The sequence below is a fragment of the Rhipicephalus microplus genome, chromosome 2 (genome assembly GCF_043290135.1).
Source record: "Rhipicephalus microplus isolate Deutch F79 chromosome 2, USDA_Rmic, whole genome shotgun sequence".
NCBI classification, from domain to species: domain Eukaryota; kingdom Metazoa; phylum Arthropoda; class Arachnida; order Ixodida; family Ixodidae; genus Rhipicephalus; species Rhipicephalus microplus.
The window spans coordinates 153,537,733-153,546,796 of NC_134701.1; positions in this window are offsets into that span (position 1 = coordinate 153,537,733).

Consider the following 9,064-nt stretch of genomic DNA (forward strand, 5'->3'; position numbering starts at 1 on the left):
AGTGATGTTGTGATATACTAGCACGGCTGTGAAGACGCATGATACATCCCATGAATCGATACATTGCACTGTAAATGCCCTAAACCCAGGTTTATTACGGAACCTCTAGCATCCTGTAAGGCTGTTATGTCCGGTTTACTATCCATATTTTGTACGTGCAACTGCAGGTTATCCCGCTTGAGACAAAAGCCCTTGCAGTTCCACTGCCAAACCTCAATTTGCTGGCGAGGCACCTAGTTGAGCCACCAGGTTGACTAATGGCGCTGGCCACCCGCGGGAGGCAGTCTTCCCTCCAATAGAGTATGAAGCTGCTGAAACATGCCCATGACCTGGGGTTCGGAAGCCCTAACTTCACTGGAGACCATGCCGAGACACTCCTCTACTGTGTCTATCTGGCCTATTTTCTTTTTTCGACTCGAGCCTCCAACCAATCCTGTCTTTCTCCTTGTTTGCCTACTTTATCCGCAAGGGTAGTTACATCCGACTTAAGACTATTGACATTCAAAACAGGCAGCAGCATGTATACTGGTGACGTTTCAGCTAATTGTTTTGCCATAGCTTCCCCATCCAGCGGCAGTGATCGCTTCACTTTCTCCCGATTCCCCACTTCCATAGCCGCACTCTACTGTACACGAGCAGACGCCTCTTGCGTCGCATTCTGTAGGCTTTGCACTGCTGGTGCCTGTGCTCTTGTCGGTGGTCGTTTTTAATTGCACGTTCCATCTCTGCAGTTCTATTTTCTATTTTTTAAAACAACACTCATCCGCTCCTTGGCCACCCTCGCGCCCTGGCAATGACGGGAAGGAACTCGACCGGTCTCTGCTTTTGCTTGTGTCTTCGTTACCACTTGATGGTCTTCGAGGGGTAAATTTAACCCTTTGTGGCCCTCGAGGACTACTCATTGTTGCCAGCTTCGCTCTCTCTTTCAATGCTCTGCTGCCGGCTTGTCGGTGGCTTGCGAGGCAGGCCAAACTTGCCGTTCCAGCTCCCTGTGTGATGCCCTACATGGCACACGATGCAGGCCGGCATGCGCGTGAGCGGCTCTCCTTCTGGTGGGGCATGGTGGTCCTTCCCGCAACGGTGACATAGGTTGCTCTTCGGACAATAGAAAACGTCCGCTCGATGTTTCATTCATATGCAGCTGTAGCAGGTCTCGACTAAACTTCTATACCGAATCACAGCGTACAGACAGTTTCAGTAAGTAACCTGTCGGGGCATGCGTCTTCCCCCGAAAGTATTCTGAATCGCCTTAGACTCTCCAAAAGGTCTCGCGTACAGAATATGTATGCCTTCATTTTTTTTCTGGAATCCCGCCAGGACCTCTTTTACTGGGAATCCATTATAAGCATTAAGCATTGTAAATCACTCCCGCACGGAGTTCTCCAACGGCGCCACGAACGCTGAATGGGCAGGTCACGATCACCCAGCTTGAGCGTCTTCACGTGAGGTCGCATAGGTTGCACTGCAATTCATTCAACGTGTGCTGGCCGTGAACGTATTCTTTGTGCCATTAACCCGCACAATGTCTTCTCCCACGGCAATCGCACTCGTTAGACGGGCAGCCGCTCTCAATGCACATCCAAGTTTTCTCGCTGTCACTGCACTCAAGCCCTAGTTCTGGGGCCTGTACACAACATTAATATCCGTGGTTGGCATCTTGAGAAACGGTCCGCGTTTCTTTCGCACACCCCCACTTGACTTCATGCGTTCCGTGCGTCTTGCGCCTGTCGCTGCCAGCCTACGCTTCGCAAGGCATGCTCTTGGCGTTGTCGCCACGCAGAGTCTTCTTAAATTGGTCCGGTGCCTTCAGCACTGAAACCCACTTTACCGCTTCTAAATCTTCGGGCGTTATAGTCTCCCTTTCGACGTAGTATTCCATCCTCAGCCTAACAAGGCACACGGTCATCATGCGCAAGCCGTACTCACGGTGTAGTGGCCCAGGCTTGGCCTAGCAGCTAGGCCTTGCCGTGCAGCCACGGGGTATATAGGAAAACCCTGAACACTCTTAAACGGGGACAAACTTGCCTACACGAGTGGTGTTCGTATGTACAGTGCCACCTCCTGAAGACGAGCCCACTAACAGCAAGTCCAGAACAAAGTGCGTCTGCCGATAGTCGGTCACCGGGCCAAGCTCTTGCGAAGCACGTCCGCACGCGTCTCACTGCAGCCACATCCTCTCTTTGCACGGAAAATTGCGCAGCCCCAAGTTTGGCATATGTGAAGTTAGCTAAGCGGCCGCGAGCGCATCATCAGTGTTGCATGTAGTCATGTTGTGAAATGACAGTCATGTCGTGGTTATAAAGTTTGGATATGTCATTTACCATGTCGTCCATTGGCGTCGCGTATCACCGTGCTTGGTACATGTGAAGCTAGCGAAACGATCGCGAGCGCATCATGAGCGTAGCATGTAGTCATGCTGTTACATGACATGCATCTCATGATTATCATGTTTGCAAAAGTTACATATCATCGTCACCCATTCAGGTGGTACTGTACTACCAAATACGTATAAGTGACGCTAGCGAAATGACGGCGAGCGCATCAAGAGCGTGGCATGTAGTCATGTTGTTACTTAACACGAATGTGATAATTTTCATGTTAGGGTCTGTCGCTTGTGTTCGCCATGCAATTATACCATACCTTACCAGTTTTGCAGCACGCCATGCGAACGAAACCACAGCAAGAACTGCAGTACCATCAAATATAAATCATACCATTCATGACATACATCTCAGAATTTTAATGTTATGACTAGTCAAATACGTCCTCGAATATGTTCATCAGTGTGGCACGTAGGTATGTTGTTACATGACACGTATGCCGTGATTATCATGTTTCGATGTGTCATTTACCTATGTCGTCTGTTCGCGTCGTGCAATGCCGAGTTTGGTACATGTGAAGCGAGCGAAACGGATGCGAGCGCTTCATGAGCTAGCATATAGTCATGTTCTTACATGACACGCATCTCATGTTTATCATGTTTGCACCAGTATCATAGCTTCGTCATCCATTCACGTCCCGTAATACCAAATTTGGTATAAGTGAAGCTAGCGAAACGGTCGCCATCGCATCATGAGCGTCTCATGTAGTCATGTTGTTGCATGACACGCATCTCGAGATTATCATGTTGGCACCAGTCGCATACCTGCGTGATGCATTCACGTACTGTAATACCAAATTTGGTATATGTCACGCTAGTGAAACGGCTACGAGCGAATCATGAGCGTGGCATGTAGTCATGTTGTTACATGACACACATATCATGTTTTTTATGTTAGGCTCTGTCGCTTGTGTTCGCCATGCAAATATGCCTTATCATATCAGTTTTTCAGCATGCCATGTGAACGCAACCACCGCAACAGCGGCCGGACCATGAAATGTAAATATTGACATTTATGACATACATATCATGATTTTCATGTTATAACTAGTCAAATATGTTTTTCATACAGTCATGTTATGCCATACCAAGTTTGACATCGATACTATTATTGAAACGGCCAGGAGAGCTAAAAGGCATAGGTGGCTAGATAGATAGATAGATAGATAGATAGATAGATAGATAGATAGATAGATAGATAGATAGACAGATAGATAGATAGATAGATAGATAGATAGATAGATAGATAGATAGATAGATAGATAGATAGATAGATAGATAGATAGATAGATAGATAGATAGATAGATAGATGCGCTCGAAGTCGCCGAAGTTCGCTAAGAAATGCTTTGCATTTAAAAGGTGCGAGATGGCGGTACTTGGAGTGTTCACTTGATGAACAGACGGAGAGGCAGACCTGTGATTTTTTTCTTATTTCTTACCATTCTAGTTACGGACACCAGCGGCGGACAACTGTGGCGCCACACATGATTTATCTTCTGATCTCATAACAGCTTTCGCTATAAGAGCTGTCTCATGGGCCTCAGTGTGTGGTATTTTCTTCTGCAACAAAACCCATGTGTATGGTTCCTCCTGAGACAAAGTGAAACGCAATACATCATCCACGTTTTACTCCGTAATACCTTCCATGATGCAATGAAATTAATATGTTTAAAACAATAGGTAGTGTAACTAGGCATTACTTGGCTGCATATTCGCCAGTGTGTTTGCGTAGTATTTCCACCAGTTCATGACGCTTTTATCTCAAGTTTTTCTATTTTCGAAGGTAAAAAAAGGTATTGGGAAGTGGTTGTGATGTGTAGCGCACACGTATCCCGAGAGAGTAAAGCCACTACAGTGGGTTCGGTCTCAGCGAGCAGCAGTTCCGCGTTCACCGTCTCCTCGCGTTAGTAACGCCACTGCACAGGCGCGTTCGGACACCCAAGGCACCGAGTGTAGCACAGAAAGTACAGGGTACTGCCCTCAAACAAGTGGCAACAGTTTATTGGCTTCAGAAAGAGCAAACATTTAGTAGAGTGTTTGCTGCAAAAGGCGACGGGAAGGCAAAAGAGGCTTATCCACGCCAGCGGCGAAAGTACTGCACAAAGGGTGCCTCGAGCACGTCTCCGTAGGCAAAAGGATTCACGGTGAGACACCGCTGAGGCAAGGCACCATTGGCGAGTCCGAGCGAGTACCAAGAACAAAGATAGCTGAAGGACAGAAAATAAAAAGGCGTGTTCACCGTTCGCTGCCAGGAGTGCGGGAGACTCGAGCGCAGCGCCACAGTCAACATCCAGCACGATCCGGTGTTGGGTGAAAGCGGTCAACGTCACTCCCGCTCTCCGAGCACAGACAGACCGCGTAGGAAGGGAAATATTATGTTAGTACATGATAACGGCATGAATGGGTGACAAAGCCCGTGAAATGCTGGAGGGCTAGCCTCTATTCCCAATGGTGTTGTACGCAGAACTGGAGCCCGGGTGCTGCTCCTGACACTGTTAAATTTCATCAGACTGCTTAATTTTACTACGGTGGAATTTTTAAGATAAAGAAGTTCTCGTCAAGGCGAACTTTAATATTATGTTAGTACATGATAACGGCATGAATGGGTGACAAAGCCCGTGAAATGCTGGAGGGCTAGCCTCTATTCCCAATGGTGTTGTACGCAGAACTGGAGCCCGGGTGCTGCTCCTGACACTGTTAAATTTCATCAGACTGCTTAATTTTACTACGGTGCAATTTTTAAGATGAAGAAGTTCTCGTCAAGGCGAACTTTAATATTATGTTAGTACATGATAACGGCATGAATGGGTGACAAAGCCCGTGAAATGCTGGAGGGCTAGCCTCTATTCCCAATGGTGTTGTACGCAGAACTGGAGCCCGGGTGCTGCTCCTGACACTGTTAAATTTCATCAGACTGCTTAATTTTACTACGGTGGAATTTTTAAGATAAAGAAGTTCTCGTCAAGGCGAACTTTAATATTATGTTAGTACATGATAACGGCATGAATGGGTGACAAAGCCCGTGAAATGCTGGAGGGCTAGCCTCTATTCCCAATGGTGTTGTACGCAGAACTGGAGCCCGGGTGCTGCTCCTGACACTGTTAAATTTCATCAGACTGCTTAATTTTACTACGGTGCAATTTTTAAGATAAAGAAGTTCTCGTCAAGGCGAACTTCAAATCGCGAGTGCAGTAGCACTCACTTTAACAGGGATGGAGTAAGGAACAGTTAACAAGCGATTGTGCTGTGTCGCAGGCTTCGTCCCAGTCGGAGAGAGCGCTATTCCGCTCGAGTAATGCACCAACAAGCAGAAGACACTTTTCTTGTATTTCACAGAAGACGTAATTCGACAGGGCCCAAAATGTAGCCTCGGGGAAACACTGAACTCTTCATTGGGCGAACATCTGCCCGTAAATGGAAGTAACATGCACATAGTGCAACGATGAATACATGTGCACACATAGGCCATGAATTGTCTTGCGATCTTGTGAAGGCGTCAGTGTTAATAAAAGCGTGCTCGTGCTATCCAGAGCTATCGATAGTGCTCAAGCCATTTCTAAGTGCTCAAGCCATTTCTAAAACTAACTTCATCGAATGTGTCGTGCGCAAAATTGTTCAAGGTCATTAGCGGACACTCAAGACTGCTATATTAAGGGTTTGTGTAAATTCAGGGAGAATAGAGACAGTATTTGTCAGGCTGCTTTTTAGCAAAGTACATATAAGGAAAGCGCTCACATGAGGCGAGCGCTGATAGGCGATTCCCTCACACTAAAACGAAAAACAAGAGCGCGTGTCCCTATCGCACTATATTATATATTTGGCCAAGCTGAGCTATGTGATTGCTTCAAACCTGTATATCTAAAAGTTATAATAATCACATATAACCGACTGAACACAACATTCATGCAACCGAAAAAAATATTGCTTTACATGATATCAATTTTTTAGAACACAACGCAGCAGCTATTAAAAAAACACCACGAAAGAAGACTTGATAATAATTGTTACAGCTTAGTATTCTTGAAAGTACACAAAATCTGCCGTACATGGTAATTTTTTGTATAGCAACTCAGTCATAAAGCGTCTGCCAATGCCCGGACTAAACCTTCGAGTACACGCTGAGTAGGGCCATGCTACAGACAGAACCTTTCGATGTAAAGCTTGCATTCTTATTAGTTACAGTGTGAGGTCTTTTTTCCACAGTTGAGCGTTACATTCCCCGTATTGCGTTTGGTGGAGTCGGCCTTTTATTACTCCCACAGTACCGGGGGGAAGGGCACCTTTCAGGAAGTGGAACCTGCCCAGTGGAGTTCCTATCGCAAGCAGCCGAGCGAAGGCACTAATGGATACAGCACTGCATCGCGGACGCGTTCATGTTGATGGCTATTTCTGACTGCCTGAGGGGAATGGTAAGATGGGAAGGAAACATCTATTTCCTGGCACTCTTCGAGACAAGCGCTACGACGACTTTCACAGAAAACGGTGCGTGGCTAGGTTATACGAGCAAGGACTTAAGAAAGAAAGGAAAAAAGCTAAAAAAAGAACGTGTAGGAAAGCACCAGTTCATCGACTAATAGAAAAAAGAAAACCGCTAACGGCACCCCGTTTACGACGACTGACCGCTTTCGCTCGATGAACTCTGCAGCCATCGCTGGTATCACTGCTTCAACGGGATGACCCGACGAGCGATAAAGCTTACTTGCGTGGTGGCTACATTTTTGTTGTCGGGTCGTGTGACCTCGAGCAACAACGACGAGCTTTTCGTTTTTTTTTTGTTGACCCAATTACCGCAATGAAAGGAGGTCGGTGAGAAAGCTAGTTTTAGTTTGTGATGATCTTGCAGACGCCTCGCACATTTCAATGGTTAGCATTTATTGGGAAACATTCTACAAAAAAGCTGTTAGGAGATCAAATAGGCTGTTTTGGGCACCATAGTTGTCCACCGCCACCACCACTGCCTGCGTCCGTAACCACTATCTCTAGTAATAATAAAAAGAAATACAATCAGTAAAAATACCCAGGATGGAATCAGGTTCAGAACTCTGGCGTTCTTTGTCCGACATAAGAGTTCTACTACATAGCTAGGCATTATTTTTTCTCACTCATGGTATTTATTACTGGTGTGCGTTTGTTATTAGTCAGGCGTTGTGAAAACGCTTCAATATCTGTAACACAGCGTGATAGAAGAGTAAAATAACAACCAATGATCGTAAAGTCTGAATTCACTGACCAGGTGTCTCACAATACAAAATGCGTAACGAGTCGGTCATTGAATGCCTTCAACAAAATCATGATCGTAAGCCACTGCATCAACAAAGTGCATATAATACCTTGCGATGCGCAGCGAGTTCATCGCTTCTCCACAGAATCTAAATAAGTATGTAGTAAGTGCTTCTCAATTCGACAAAAATTATGATCTGTGCAGTAGTGTACAATTTGCAAGTGTACTTTTATTGTAGCCCTAAGAGTGCCAACAAATTAACGGTTTCTACAAATTCCGCCTTACACTTTTTGCTGCGACTGTTCTGTGCTTTCCGTGCAGTCTATGCTTTGCTTTTTGTTTATTTAGAAGTCTCATGTTTAGCCCCTTCATTATGATTGCCCACTAACAAGTTGTCCGGTGATTGTGTTTCCGTGGCCGGTATTGGCAGCTGCCAAATACCTCAAACGTTTTAGTGAGCTTAAATTGAGCATATTACAGACGTATTTGTGCTGTTACTCTAGTCACCCGTTTAGTGAAACCTTAAGTGTAATCAAGCTCGTACCTTCAAAAAGGGGCACTTTATTATTTTTGAAAATAATAATTCATCTAGCATGCGGGTTTTTCAGGCAGAACCTTCAGCTAACCAAACTTCCAATAAGGTGTTTTGTCCGGCCTGATACGCGGATATTGTAAGTAGTATAGTTCATCTCGTGTACACTTTCTCTCCTCATGCTAAAGTGCCCAACTGCTTATTTACGAACTAAGAGCATAAAGTACTAATATAGGCAGTGTAATAGTAAACAGAAGAATGAAATATATTTTTGCAAAGCTGCAATTTATTTATTTTTTATGAACAACGCAAAAACTACAGGACGCTTGAGCTTCCAGTGTAATAGTAGAACGCGATACCGTAATTGACTCGGAGGGCATAGCCTTCTCAACTGCCATTGTCGCGTCAGTTCTCAGTGCATGCTTCAAAAGTGCCCCAAGAAACAAACGACTGCGCACAAAACATTGCTCTTGCTTTTTCATTATTCAAGAATGCCTACGGCCAGTATAAATGTTGTCTGCCTTATAAACCATATTGCCAATGTGTAGTGTATTACGCCTTAACCTGCGCGCAGTCATTTCTTCCCAGAACCTCATCAGCGAAATGGAGTTATGTGCCATAGTCAATAGTAAACATTCCTAACCTAATACTTTTGAGAATTCTTTTGGTTAACACGGGCGAGTGTTGCAAGTTTTTTGCTTTTCCCCCTCTCGTTTGCTGTTTTAGCGTTCCGAACTTCTGTCCCTTTAACGTGATTGCGTTAAAGATTAGCTCATTTCACAAACATTCTGGCGTGCGCATCGATTTTTGTCAGTGAAAAACCGTCATCTTGTGCGCGGCAGAAAAATCGAGAAAGATGATTACATGAACCATAAAGTATTCTAGTTCCTAGTGAGGATCGATCGCAGGTTGTTTGCACGTGACAAGCAA